This window comes from Lathyrus oleraceus, chromosome 6 (assembly GCF_024323335.1).
Source record: "Lathyrus oleraceus cultivar Zhongwan6 chromosome 6, CAAS_Psat_ZW6_1.0, whole genome shotgun sequence".
Taxonomy (NCBI): domain Eukaryota; kingdom Viridiplantae; phylum Streptophyta; class Magnoliopsida; order Fabales; family Fabaceae; genus Lathyrus; species Lathyrus oleraceus.
Genome location: NC_066584.1, coordinates 215,910,980 through 215,926,388, shown reverse-complemented (window position 1 = coordinate 215,926,388; position 15,409 = coordinate 215,910,980). Strand labels below are relative to the sequence as shown.

The 15,409-nt window shown below is 43.4% G+C and overlaps 2 long non-coding RNA genes across 2 annotated transcripts; both read right to left on the bottom strand.

Moving 5' to 3' along the window:
• Positions 1–10,038: 10,038 nt before the first annotated feature.
• Positions 10,039–10,726, bottom strand: LOC127097348 (uncharacterized). The gene is made up of 3 exons (XR_007793007.1): positions 10,531–10,726; positions 10,342–10,437; positions 10,039–10,243 (listed from the first exon to the last, which is right to left on the bottom strand). It is a non-coding gene; the product is annotated as an uncharacterized LOC127097348 (long non-coding RNA).
• Positions 10,727–10,950: 224 nt separating this feature from the next.
• LOC127097347 (uncharacterized) lies at positions 10,951–12,871 on the bottom strand. The gene is made up of 3 exons (XR_007793006.1): positions 12,601–12,871; positions 11,705–11,775; positions 10,951–11,086 (listed from the first exon to the last, which is right to left on the bottom strand). It is a non-coding gene; the product is annotated as an uncharacterized LOC127097347 (long non-coding RNA).
• Positions 12,872–15,409: the final 2,538 nt, after the last annotated feature.

Below are 15,409 nucleotides of genomic sequence, written 5' to 3'. Positions count from 1 at the left end.
ACCTGATATTGGAGGGATTTCCCGTGCTCTTTATTTGAGTCCGGAGATGGTTGAGGGGAGTCTGAAAGAGAAGGGGAAGTTGCCTGGTTTTCATCTGAGTTTCCTAGAAGCTAAGGCCAAGGAGCATGCTGAGTTGGGTAACTGGAAAGCTGTTTGTGCTTTAATTGCTGCGGGCATTTATGGGATTATTCTGTTTCCTAATCAGAAGAGCTTCGTGGATATTAATGCCATCCGCTTGTTTGTTCAGAGGAATCCTATTCCTACCTTGATCGGAGATGTCTATTACTCGGTCCATAATCGGAACGAGAAGAGGCGTGGGGGACTGATTAGATGTTGCACTCAACTGCTATACAAGTGGTTTATGGGATATTTGCCTACCAGGGGTGCTTTTGTTCTTCTTGGCCAAAATGTCAATTGGGCGACCAAGCTGATGGGTTTGCGGGCCAAAGACATAGCTTGGACTCACAGTAGCGGGGTGGGACAAGACTTCATCTGTAGTTGTGGGGGTTTTCCCAATGTGCCTCTTATAGGAGTTCAGGGTTGCATTAATTATAACCCGACACTTCTTAAGAGACAAATGGGATTCGCTATGGAGCTTCCTCCTTTCAAGAGTGAGATTCAGGAAACTTTGTACTTCCCGGTTGAGGGCAATCAGGCCAGGTTGAAGCAGGTATCTGATGCATGGCGCAGTATTCAAAGGAAAGGCAAGTTTTCTTGGGGCAAAGCCAATAACAGGTCTTTTCCTCTGTTTGATGACTGGCTCAGTAAGAGAGTGGAGCTCACTTGTCTACCGTTTCCTATGGTTGACCCTTGGTATCCATTGATTGAGGAATCTCCTTCTTTCGTCAGTATGGAAGAGTTCCTAGAGATGAAGCGGGAGAGGGATCAGTTGCTTGCAGAGAAAACGGAATTGGGATGAGTGTCGCTCGGGTTCAGATGGCTAATTAGGAGATCAAGGTGAAGATGGAAGATCAGGACAAGCGACATGCCCTGGAAGCAAAGCGCTTTGAGATGGATACCGCTTACTATGGTAAGGTCAATCAGGCTTTGGCATCGTCAACAAAGGAGCACGACATCACCAAAGAGAGATTGGCTAGAGCTTCAAAAGTCATTGAAGATCAGAAGAGGAGGCAAATCCTTGTGAGAGATCAGAGAGACGACAGATTCAGAATCCTCATTGCTGAGTGGGAGTCAAAGCTGAAAATCAAGGAAGCAGAGAACGTGAAGATCATCGCTGAGAGAGATCATTATATTGCTGAGAGGGATCATTATCTTGCTGAGAGAGATCATTACTTCAGGCAGATGAAGATTCACCAGAAGGAGGTGGGGAGATTACAGCAGGAGAACACCGAGCTTAGGTTCGCTGCAGAGTTTGCGAAGATGGTTGATGATATAGGGCCTTCTGTGGGACCCTCGTCATGATAGACCTTTTTCTTTTGTGTGGATTACCGTCAGGCTTGTTGACGGAATTCACTTGCTTGTATTTCCTTTCTGATTCTGGAGGATTGTATTTGATTTGTATCAGCTGTGATGTATGACTATGGCGCTTATTGTGCATTTTGCTATGTGATGATTGTTTTCATTCAGTGATCGATCTTCGAGCTTTATTTGCTTTACCGTATGCACTCACACAGCACACACATGGTTAGGGGTATTTTGCTAAATCATATATCTCTGATCTGTATGATGAAATCGAATGACGAATGTCTGAATATTGCTGCCGGATTATTATCTGTCTCGATGAAGCCAGGATCGAGAGATAAAGTGTTCCTCATGTGGATAAACACTGCATTCATGCATGATCATAATAACTTGTGTTTATTTTGCAGGTATCAGTTCTAACGTGCTTGATTGTTTCAGGAATCATTGCTCGTGCTCGTAGAGTTGTACCTTTGCACTCAACACGCCCTCACAGATACTTTACTCGACGCAATACTCCCAGACTGATGGATCTCCCAAACACGGATATTCTCGAGCTGAAGGATAAAATGAGCGAACTGATCAACATCATGCAAGGGTTTGCAGTTGGTCAGAAAGCTTTGGCTGACAAAGTTGAGAAGCTCGAGCGGGCTTCAGCAGCTAACAGTGGTGTAAACCTGGATGGTGTCTCCAACCAGGGGCTCGGTGGTTCTCGAGATGGTGGAAAGAGAACGACCGTGGGGGTAGTGAACAATGCTGGTGGTTTCGGCGCTGCCACTGGTGGTCAACCTGGTCCGATGGGCCATAATATGAAAGATAGTCTGTTCCCGCCTTTCTTCGGGGTTGATGATGACAGAGAGGAGGACCGAGAAGCAAATCAGTTCTCTATGCACAACGAGCCATTCGGTCAGTATGGTGCCCAACCACAGAATAAAGAGATTCAGTTGCTGGCTGAAAAGATCAGAGCTTTGGAGAGCTATGCCACTCCCGGTGTGGTAAATATGTCAAATATGGGGCTAGTCGAGAGGATTGTGATCCCGCAGAAGTTTAAAGCGCCCGCATTTGATAAATACAATGGGAGTTCCTGCCCGGAAACTCACCTTCAAGCATTTGTCCGCAAGATCTCTGCATACACTATGGACCAAAAGCTGTGGATGTACTTCTTCCAGGACAGTTTGTCTGGAGGGTCCTTGGAGTGGTACACCAAGCTTAAGTCCTCCGATATAAAGAGCTGGTAGGATCTTGGTGACGTGTTCTTTAAACAGTATCAGTTCAACGCTGATATGGCTCCGAGTCATACCCAGCTACAGGGTATGTCTCAAAAGAATAACGAAGGGTTTAAAGAATACGCTCAAAGGTGGAGGGAGTTGGCTGCCAGAGTGCAACCTCCATTGGTGGACAGGGAGATGTATGATCTCTTTATGGGTACCCTGCAAGGGGCGTTCGCTGAGAGGATGGTCGGTTGTCCGGTGACCAACTTCGCAGACATAGTGGTGGCCGGAGAGAGTATTGAGAGTTGGCTGAAATTGAGGGAGATTCAGGGTAACGCTTCATCTTCAAGATCGAAGAAGCCCTTCGGTAACGGCCAGAGGAAGAAAGAGGGTGATACCAGTGCGGTGTACACTCAGAGAGGACCCGGTAGGGATCGTTACTTTCAGCACACTGCTGCGGTAACTATTCCTGCTGATAATCAGCCACAGCAACGGCAACAACCTCAACAACAAAGGCAACCATTTCAGCAGAGGCCACAAAGGGCTGGATACCAGGTAAGGGGGAGGATGAATGATAGGCAATTTGACAGGCCGCCTGTGACTTACTCTTTCTTGTTGAAAAAATTGCAAGATCTGGGGTTAGTACAGTTAAGAACTCTGGCACCTTTGAGACCTGATCAGAGGCCAGCCAATTATGATGAGAATGCTAAATGTGAATTCCATTCAGGTGCTCCCGGACATAACATAGAGAACTGCAAAGCTTTTAAGCACGTGGTTCAAGACCTGGTGGATTCGAAAGCTATCAACTTCGCTCCGTCTCCCAACGTGAATGCTAATCCCATGCCCGCGCATGGTCAAAGGGGGGTGAATGTTATCTCTGAGGAGGGCCGAATCGGGTTGTTGAGGGTTGATCAGTTGAAGACTCCGTTGGCTGAGGTCAAGCGGCAGTTATTGTTGAATGGGGTTTATTCGGGTTGTGGTGTTGATTGTGCTGCATGCACTATTGCTGTTAATGGGTGTGAATTCTTAAGGGAAACTGTCCAAGGGCTGATGGACGATGGAAGTATTCAGTTTGAGAGGGCTGATATGGGGGAAGATGAGGTCTCCACCATAACAATTTACTTTGATCCGGTTGATTTGTCGACTCTAGCTGAGGTGGCTCCAATTACCATCACGGTACCTGGACCAATTCCGTATGACAAAGATGATGCCGTGCCGTGGCATTATGGTGGGGAGGTATACTGTAATGGAGAGAAGGTGGAAGATCAAGCTGCAGGTGAAACCACCGTTTCAAAGGTGGGTAATACCGGTACCAGCGGTTTCACTTGCAGTGGAAGACTGTTCGCTCCTGATGCGTTGAGGGGAGGAGAAGGAGAAAAAGAGAAAAAAGAAAAGGCCGAGGCTTTAGCCAGGGCGAAAGGAAAACAAGTGATTAGTGATGGTACTCCAGTGGTGACACCGGCGCCTGTGGGGTCGGAAGAAAAGCTTGATGATGATGCAGAAGAATTCTTAAGAATCATCAAGAAGTCTGAGTACAAGCTTGTGGACCATTTGCAGCAGACTCCTTCCAAAATATCAATTCTATCGTTGCTGTTAAGCTCTGAGGGGCATAGAGAGGCTCTGTTGAAGATTTTGAAGAAAGCCTATGTTCCTCAGGAGATAACGATCAACCAGTTGGAGACGGTAGTGTCTAATGTGCTTGCCATCCATGGGTTGGGTTTTACCGACATGGATCTGACTGTAGATGGGAAAAATCATAACCGGGCATTACACATTGCAATGGAGTGTAAAGGGGCCGTGCTGTCGCATGTGCTGGTTGATACCGGCTCCTCTTTGAATGTGTTGCCAAAGAAGGCTCTGGCTAAGCTGAACTGTGAAGGGTTGATCCTGACACCCACTGATCTGATAGTGAGGGCCTTTGATGGGTCAAAGCGGGCTGTATTCGGAGAGGTTGAGCTTCCGGTGAAGATAGGCCCATAGGTGTTTAAGTCTGTTTTCTACGTCATGGATATTCAGCCGGCATATAGTTACCTGTTGGGTCGACCATGGATCCATGCTGCTGGGGCAGTGACCTCGACTTTGCACCAGAAGTTGAAGTACATCTGGGAAGGACAGGTTGTCACCGTCTGTGGAGAAGAGGACATCTTTGTCAGCCACCTTTCATCTTTCAAATACGTGGAAATGGACGGCGAAATATGGGAGACGCCAAGTCAAGCATTCGAAACCGTCAAGGTAGAGAATGCTCTGTTTGCAAAAGAAGAGGAAAAACTGTCCATTGCTTCGTACAAACAGGCCGCTGAGGTGGTAAAGAATGGAGAGGCTCTTGGTTGGGGTAGGATGATGGATATCTCCGCCAAGAAAGACCGCTTCAGTCACATTCACCAGTGCCGGAATGCTGGATCCGGATCACATCTGCATGACGGGTGATGAAACTGATAGTGACTGTGAAATGGACCGATGGATAAAGCCGTGCGCACCAGGGATGGGAATCCAGAACTGGAAGGCTGAAAAGATCATCACGGTCACTCTACTCGAAGAGTAATAATTTCTGTTTTCAATTTTATTTGCATGAAAGCCATACGTGTTGCCCGACACGCAATGGTTCATTGTAAGGGCCACCTCATGTCTAAATTTGCAATTTTGCATCATAAATAAAGGATGTTTTTCAATTAAAACCGGTGTTCCCTGTTTTTCATTTATTTTTGCAGTTTAAAAGTAAAATCAAAATAAAAATGGCAATGTTTTCATTTTTCTTTTCAATTTGTCTCACTCCGGTTCTAAAGCAATGCATGAATCAACATTCATGCAGATGCGATCATTCTCCGGATCTCATTGATAACAATCCTGTTACACCCTCATATGATTTCGACAATCCAATTTATCATGTCGAAGAAGAAGGTGAAGAAGATTGTGAACTGCCAGGGGAATTAGCCAGGTTGTTGAAACAAGTGGAGAAGGTGATTCAGCCGCACGAAGAGCAGGTTGAAATTGTGAATCTGGGAACTGACGAGGTCAAGAAAGAAGTGAAAATCGGGGTTGCTTTGGTGGAAAGTGTCAAGAGCAGAATGGTAGCACTGTTGAAAGAGTATGTCGACATCTTTGCCTGGTCTTATCAAGATATGCCAGGGTTGGATACCGATATTGTTGTGCACAAGCTACCATTGAGAGCAGATTGTCCTCCAGTAAAGTAGAAGTTGCGCAGAACTCGACCTGACATGGCGATGAAGATTAAAGAGGAAGTGCAGAAACAGTGGGATGCTGGTTTCCTTGCTTTCACTAATTATCCGCCTTGGGTCGCGAACATTGTGCCAGTCCCGAAGAAAGATGGGAAGGTGAGAATGTGTGTGGACTACCGAGATCTGAACAGAGCTAGTCCGAAAGATGATTTTCCACTACCTCACATTGATGTGTTGGTAGATAATACAACTCAATTCTCGGTGTTTTCCTTCATGGATGGCTTTTCTAGCTATAATCAAATCAAAATGTCGCCAGATGATATGGAGAAAACAACATTCATTACACCGTGGGGCACTTTTTGTTACAAGGTGATGCCATTCGGTCTCAAGAATGCTGGTGCTTCTTATCAGAGAGCCATGGTGACTTTGTTTCATGATATGATTCATCATGAAATCGAATGTTATGTTGATGACAATGATAGCAAAGTCCCAGACAGAAGAGGGGCATTTGGTAGATCTGGCCAAGTTGTTCGACCGGCTGAGACAGTTCAGACTGAGGTTGAATCCAAACAAGTGCACTTTCGGAGTGCGGTCCGGTAAATTGCTGGGGTTCATTGTAAGTGAGAAGGGAATCGAGGTTGATCCTGCAAAAGTAAAAGCGATAAGAGAAATGCCTGAACCGAGAACAGAGAAGGAAGTTCGTGGTTTCTTAGGTAGATTGAACTACATTTCACGGTTCATATCTCATCTAACGGCCACGTGTGAACCAATATTCAAGTTGTTGAGAAAAAATCAAACGGTTAGGTGGAATAATGATTGCCAAGCGGCATTTGAAAAAATCAAAGAATATTTGCAGGAGCCTCTGATTCTGATGCCTCCTGTGGAGGGAAGACCGTTAATTCTGTACTTGACAGTCCTCGAGGGGTCTATGGGGTGTGTATTGGGGCAGCATGACGAGTCTGGTCGAAAAGAGCATGCCATATACTACCTTAGCAAAAAGTTTACTGACTGTGAAACAAGTATTTTCACTGCTCGAGAAAACTTGCTGTACTTTGGTCTGGGCTGCTCGCCGACTGAGGCAGTATATGCTGGTTCATACCACTTTGTTGATTTCCAAGATGGATCTAATCAAGTATATTTTTGAAAAGCCAGCATTGACCGGACGGGTTGCGAGGTGGAAAATGATTTTGACTGAATATGACATACAGTATACCTCTCAGAAAGCAATCAAGGGGAGTTCATTGTCTGATTACCTCGCCCAGCAACCCATTGAGGATTATCAACTGATGAAGTTTGAATTCCCTGATGAGGACATCATGTTTCTCAAATCGAAAGATTGCGAGGAACCAATCCCGGAGGAGGGGCCTGACCCTGAATCCGAATGGATTCTGATGTTTGATGGGGCCGTTAACGTGAATGGAAGCGGTGTTGGTGCTGTTTTGGTTACGCCGAAAGGATCCCATATTCCTTTTGCTGCCCGGCTAACATTTGAGTGCACCAACAACGTGGTTGAATACGAAGCTTGCATATTGGGGATTGAAGAGGCGATTGATTTGAGGATCAAGAACCTTGTTATATATGGAGATTTAGCTCTGGTTGTAAATCAAGTTAACGGAAAATGGTATACGCATCAATCTCATTTAGTTCCATATCGGGATTATACGAGGAGATTGTTGACGTTTTTCACCAAGGTGAAGATGCATCATGTGCCCAGAGAGGAGAATCCTTTGGCTGATGCTTTGGCTACCCTGGCTGCCTTGATTAAGGTGCAGTGGTGGAATCAGTTCCCCAGTGTGGAAGTGGGACGTCTGGATAGACCGGCTTATGTGTTTGCTGTTGATACAGCGCCTGACGATGAGAAGCCGTGGTATTACGATATCAAGCGCTATCTAGAGACTCAAGAGTATCCTGAGGGAGCATCTAAGAAGGACCGAAAGACTCTGCGGAGGTTGGCCATGGTGTTCTACTTGAATAAGGATGGGGTTCTGTACAAGAGGAATTTTGATTGGGTCTTGCTCAGGTGTGTTGATGATAGAGAAGCAAGCCAATTGATGAAAGAGGTTCATGAAGGATCGTTCGGTACCCATGCCAGTGGGAATGCGATGGTAAAGAAGCTGCTAAGGGCAGGTTATTACTGGATGACAATGGAGGCCCAATGTTTCAATTTCGTGTGGAAGTGTCATAAATGCCAGATTTATGCTGACAAGGTGCACGTGCCTCCAAATCTGTTGAGCTTGATGTCGTCTCCGTGGCCGTTTGCTATGTGGGGCATTGATATGATCGGAAAGATTGAGCCTACAGCTTCGAATGGGCACAGATTCATATTAGTGGCTATCGATTACTTCACCAAGTGGGTGGAAGCAGCCTCTTATACGAATGTGACGAAGCAGGTCGTGGCCAGATTCCTGAAGAGAGACATCATTTGCAGATATGGGGTTCCCGAGAGGATCATTACTGATAATGGTTCTAATTTGAACAACAAGATGATGGCAGAACTGTGTCGGGAATTCAAGATTGAGCATCACAATTCTTCTCCCTATCGTCCGAAGATGAATGGGGCGGTTGAGGCAGCCAATAAGAATATTAAGAAGATTGTGCAGAAAATGGTGGTGACCTACAAAGACTGGCATGAGATGTTGCCGTTTGCATTGCATGGGTATCGAACGTCGGTGCGCACATCTACTGGGGCAACGCCTTTCTCTTTGGTATATGGAATGGAAGTCGTGTTACCGGTTGAGGTCCAAATTCCCTCTTTGAGAGTCCTGATGGACGTGAAGTTGCAAGAGGCTGAATGGGTAAGGACCCGGTATGAGGAGTTAAGCCTGATTGAGGAAAAGAGGTTGGCAGCCATCTGTCATGGGCAGTTATACCAGCAGCGGATGAAGCGTGCTTTTGACCAAAAGGTACGACCTCGTGTATATCACGTGGGTGATATGGTGCTGAAAAGGATCCTTCCTCCTCAAAACGATCGAAGGGGCAAATGGACACCCAATTATGAAGGTCCATTCGTGGTCAAGAAGGTTTTCTCTGGTGGAGCCTTGTTGCTAACGACCATGGATGGCGAGGATTTTCCATCCCCTGTGAATGCCGACGCAGTTAAAAAATACTTCGTATAAAGAGACCCGCTGGACGAAAAGAAAAAATAGTCTAGGAAAAAATGGGCATCCCGGCGAACCAAAAAACAGAAAGAAAAGGTTCGGGCAAAAATTAGGGATAAAGAGAAAAAAATTGTACACCCGGCAAGTCGAAAACCTGAAAAGGAGACTTGGGCAAAAAAGGGTATCCCGGTGGACTGAAGACCCGAAAGGGCGGTCCAGGAAAAAGAGGGATTGAAACGAACAACTGCGTCTAGCATGATCGTTTGCGCTTTGGTTAAAGCATCATGGATAATACCCGGTAGGGATCGATCAGAAGCGTCTTGTTCAGAAGGCAGAAAGCAAGGAGAGTCTGAAGACATATGGGGTGTAACCGAGTTGGAACTCGATGAGATCACGGGTTTCACATTGCCATTAGGATAGATTTTTCCTTTTATGCGCAATTACCTCTTTTCAGGAATTGCTTCCTTTGTATTGCTCAATTTTGAGCCACACTTTTTCAATCAATAAAATGCATATTCAGTCAAATAGTTTTGTTTTTGTTTTTCATTACCGCTTTGATTGCAAAAACATCCAATTATTGTGATAAAGAATCTTGCATTTTAAAGACATACAGGTCCCTTCCAGTGTATGTTTTTAAGATTCACTACAACAAACAAGACCTTAGACAGCGCTTTTTTTAGCCTTAGACAGCGCTTTAAAGCGCTGTCTAAACCTCCGCTGCTAAAGGTTTAGACAGCGCTTTTTTAAATCTTAAAAGCGCTGTCTAAGCCCCCCCCCCCTTAGACAGCGCTTTGGCCAAAAGCGCTTTCTAAGACCCTCCTATTTTAATTTTTTTAGGTATACCTTAGACAGCGCTTTTCAAAAAGCGCTGTCTAAGCCCCCCCCCCTTAGACAGCGCTTTTGCCTAAAGCGCTTTCTAATCCCCCCCTTAGACAGTGCTTTTTACAAAAGCGCTGTCTAAGGTATACGAAATTTTTTGAAGCTTTTGTTTTAAACCACATTTTTTCCAGGTTTATAAACCAGAATTTCTACCTGTTTTCAACCAGATTTTGACAGACAATTATCACATTTTATATATGCCATTTTGGCCTTTTTTCTACCAATTTTTGGCTAACAAATATATATATATACCAATTCAAACCAATTTTGCCTTAAATGTATCAAAATATATACAAATTTATGTACACATTTACAAGTCATAACATATACTACAAATGTACACATTAATTACACAAATTTATGAACAAACATTGAGCTTTATCATGAATTGACACCACTCCTCTTTGATTTCGTCCACTTGATCCTTTGTATAAAATGCACACTTGAATTCATCAAAGTACTACATAATAATATAACATATTTTGAATTAATTCCAACTATTTAATTATATGAGATATGTGTAAATATAAAAATAACTCATAAGTTAGAAATACATACATCGGTGGGAATCTTTAATCGGCCCAAAGCAAGAGTATCTCGCATAAACCTCAACATGAAATACCCGCAATCTATTTGATTACGTTGTTGAGGACACTACATATGAAAAAAAAAATATGGATTATAAATCCTAAGTTTTATCAAGTGTCATCACTAATATAATAAAAAATGTGGTAATTAAAAATATACCGCCACTTTAATCCATGTAATGGAGTTGGCGCCCCTCCTTGAGGTTTGGATATCTCGTTGGGCCCGAAAAGCTTGTAGGACGCTAATAAAATAAAAATGAAGCAATTAGAACAATTCACATAAACTAAGAAATTTTTTGAACATTCTCACTTACGTGTCAATTAGGACCTTCATATCCGGGTATGTTGTCCAATCATTTCCTAACGAGTCAAGATAATACACAATTTCTCGGATAGGATTGATTGCGAGCAACAACCAATGTCCACTGTAATGATTAGGTAAATGTTAGATGGTAACTTGGAAAATAATTATAATAGATGAATTTAGAATGAAATGCTAACCCGGTATTAAACGGTATCATCCGGTAGCATTTCTCTAAACCTATAAGCATCCTAATCCCCAGGTTGCATTATCAAGTTTCATGTCCAAACTCCATTCCATCAATATCCATGACCAAACTTCATGATTCCCACTTTGCCTCCAAGCATTCGTCATCTTCATGCCAAAAGTCTCATGCCAACTTCCCTCACCATGTCATTCTAAGCTTGTAACATCCCTGCAACAATTAAACAACATCAGCCTTCATTCAACTTCAAGCATGACAGATTAATACACAGGCACTGTCAAAAAGCAAGTTAACAGCCTTAAGCCACTAACAATTAACTTCATCCTAAATCAAACCAATTCAAGCATGGCATAATGCAACATCTCATAACAGAGATAATATCTAATTGACTAATTTCATAACACTAACAAACATTCTCATAACAGACCTCATTCAGTTAGCATAATACAAATCAAGCAATTCATCACAATTCATAAGTCAATCCCTCAAGTTCCTAGCATAGACATTCGTAGCCAATTTGAACAACAAAATTAGGTGCATTGACAACATTTTAATCATACTTTTCATCAGAGCTAGTTTTTTGTTCAAACATTAACTTGACTTGATTAACTAACAGTAGTAGCAAGTTTCTACCCAAAGCTAACCATTTAGCAATGGAAGCCACAACTGGATTTAACTAATGCATCAACATTCTAACATGACGGCTATGCCTTAAGTAACTTCAACAAAAATTAATCTCACTCTAACAATTGAGCAGCTAACAGAACTAACAGTTCCCATTCAGGTTAACACATAACAACCACCAGCTGAGTTTTGTTTCTAATATACCTGCTAACAACAATCCAGAATCAACTTAGTTGCAATGCCATTGTCAAAGTGATGATCTTCTCAAGCATGGCCTGCATGATTTGAAAATGCCAAACATTACTATAGATAGCATATCATGCATCTCTAACATCAAACATAACTAACATTTCAAGCACCAATCACTTTTCTCACGAACTAACAAGGGCAGTTCAATTCAGGTGCCTTAACACAATTAGTTTCCAAGCAAATAACTATACCACACATTTCATACATTAACATACAATTTTAGTCAGTTCACAACCTCTAACAATCACTAACCATGACTAAGTTTGAACACACTCCAATATCAACTAATTCAAGGCAATTTATAACAATTGATTTCCAAACCAGTATCACATTTAACTAGCCCAAAAGTCATTTCAGTTCATCACTATTAACATCATTCCAAAAGGACATTCAAACATGAGTTAACTAACCAATTATGTTCCTACTAACCTCTAGATTAGTTAAGTAACTATCCTAACAGAGTTGACAACAAGCATACTAACCTAACAGAATCCAACAAACAAACTAACAGTTAATAAAATTCAACTAAATACTTGATTCCTAACCGTTTTTTTAACATAAGTTAATTGAATCTAACTAACCCGACTGACTTTAACAAAATGTTCTAACTTTGTTAAGCATCATAACAAATTTCTCCATGTAATTCAGTTAGTTGCTAACTCTGCCCTAACTGTCAATAATCATTGCCCTAATTTGCCCCATTCAGTTACATCCTAATCCCCATACTCTACACTCACGTGGCATTGAACAAGAACAACAACAATGCAGCAAGCAACACCTCCTACAGACTAAAGAAGATAAGAAGATAGCAGAGGAAGAAGAGAGGACCGAAGAAGGAGTAGAAGGCATACCTGAGTTCATCTTTACCTTCAAATTTGACTCGCAACGGAGCACCGCGCCGCCTCCTAGGTAAGCTTTTTTCTTCCATTGTGCGTTACCACCATGTAGCCCGAGGCACGAGGAATCAAAGCCCCAACATCTTGGGCTCAGATTCCTCTTGAGCAGCGTTTAATTGTTGATTTTCGTTTTAGGGTTCTTACATTTATCTGCTCTATTTGGTCTCTACGTTAGAAATTGGGTAAAACGGACTTGAGATAGAGGGAGAGAAGAGTGATACGGTTGTTTTTAATGTTTTTTTTTTAGTTTGTGTGATGAGTCGTGTGAGGAAAATGAGGGAATTGTGAGTCTGTTATGATCACGTGCAAGGTGGAAATTTGAGAAGGAATTTGAGGGATTTTGTGGAATTTTTTTTTTTAATTTAAAGACTTTAGACAGCGCTTTATCAAAAGCGCTGACTAAGGTCTATATTTAAAAGCGCTTTCTAAAAGCGCTGTCTAAGGGGGGGTCTTAGACAGCGCTTTTAGAAAGCGCTGTCTAAGACCCCCCCTTAGACAGCGCTTTCATTATTTTTTTGGAACATTTTCCGTGTTTTATTTTAATTTTAACCTTAGACAGCGCTTTCTTTTAAAAGCGCTGTCTAAGATGCGCTGTTAAAAGTCATTTTTGGCGTAGTGATTGAAAGCTTGAAATCTTATTCGGAAGGTTGAGTGACCCAAGTGTTGGAATCTTGACACGCCTGGGGCACGGTTTTGTCTAACGATCTCGTTTGCAGGAACTGTTAGGTATTTTCTCTCACTTGCAGGTTGTGATGTGGAAGCTTTTGACAAAACAGTCCCCATGGAGTCCAATCAGGGACGAATGAATAGAAGAATGGTGGAAAAGACGAAAGACGTACGACGATCCTTGGAATTAATCAAGAAGACTCTTCAAAGTCTGAAAATTGAAAAGTCTGTATAAATCCCAGGAGTTCGCTCTTCGTCGAGCACGGAGCAGTTGGGAATACAAGGTGATGAATAAGAAAAGTCCAGACGAGTCTGGGAGTTCTCAAAATTGGAAAGCGGATAGTGGGAGTTGGATATGAATACCATGGTTCGACGAGTCGACGGGTGTTCAGTAGTAGATTTTCCTCCTCCCCAAGCAGAGTCGGAATGACTAATTCCCCAATAGATTCAAGGTCTGTGGATTCCCTAGCAGGGTCAGGGTGGTTATCCCCAGCAGGTTTGAGATCGATGCTTCCCCAGTCGCCAGGCCTGAAGGTTGTTACTTCCCAGCTGAGGTATTTGTGGGTGGTGGTTTCCCGAGCAGAGTCTGGAGTGTTGTATCCTCAGCAAGTCCGAGACCGTTGTTTCCCCACAGAGTGCATTGGTGGTTACTTCCCCCAGCAATTCCCCAAGCGGATCGGGCGCAAAGGAGGTTTTCCCCAGCAAGGGTTGCCTATTTCCCAGCAGCAGTGCTATTTCCCCGGCAGGGTGGAGATGAAGCAATGGCGAGTTCCTCAGCAGAGTGTCTCGAGCTCCCCAGAAGAGTCCCTTGAGGGGGATACTTTTTATGCATTCATCATGTAGCTAAGCATAGCATATTGCATAATAAATCGCGTAGCATTTCCATAATTATGGAGCATTACGCTGGGAAAATATCATGCATCATTGCAAGCATAGGCTAGTCTCAAGCCGTGGTTACCGTTTGAGATATGGTTTTGCCAGTGGGTGAAGATGCTACCCGAACAGTGGTTACCGTTTGAGGAGTGGTTTCACTAGTTGGAAAATCAGCAGCATTGCAAGTATCAGTTACTCGAGCCGTGGTTACCGTTTGAGATTTGGTTTCACCGGTCAGTGAAGATGTTACTCTGAGGAGTTTAACATCATGACGTCAGTGTTCCCCAGTAGTGCGATACTGGAGGAAACTTTTCCGTCGGACAGAGATGGAAATGTTACGCGATCAGCGCGACTCAAGCCGTGGTTACCGTTTGAGATGTGGTTTTGCTGGATGGTGAAGGTGTTACTCTGAGGAGTTTAGCATCATGATGTCAGATCAGCAATGTTCTCCAGTAGTGCGATACTGGAGGAATTTTTTCCGTCGGACAGAGATGGAAATAAAATCAAAGGACGTTACGCGATCAGCGCGACAATCGGGGTTCAAACGGAGAAAAGGAAATGTTGAGACATTTTCTGGAGAGTGGGGTTCAAATAGAGATTGAAGTTGAAGATTATAATCCGGGATGAGGTCCTCAGGATTATCTTATGTTCATGTGTCACCTTAGACTTTGGCTGAGGCCAACAGAGGTCGTTATGGGTGTCTTCTGAGGAAGAGATGCACATGTTACCTTCCTTTTGTGAAGGTGTACCCTCTGATATGTCGCCATCAGAGTGGTGTTTGGTGTTATTTCCGACGTTGCCAGCGGAATTATCACAAGAAAGCGGAGAACGAGGTTCAAATGGAGAAAGGGAAATGTTGAGGCATTTTCTGGAGAGCGGGGTTCAAATGGAGAAAAGGAGACACAGGGTGTTTTCTGGAGAACGGGGTTCACAATGGCGATCGCGAGTTATCGTCAGGCGACTAGGGTTCAAAAGGGAGAATGGGGTTCATTATTTTGGCAAACAAGATGTCGGGGTTCAAATACAGTGATCTGGGATATTTAGCGCGAAGGAAAATTTCGGGGTTCAAGAAAACAAAAAAAGAGAAATTTTCGGGGTTCAAGAAAAGCATTAAAAAGAGATGATAATCCCCAGCGGATATGTGGTGTTCAGGCCATGGTTATCCCTGCGTTACCATTTATTTTGGTATACAGGTTGACGTTTCTGTTTCGGTGATCAGGCCGAC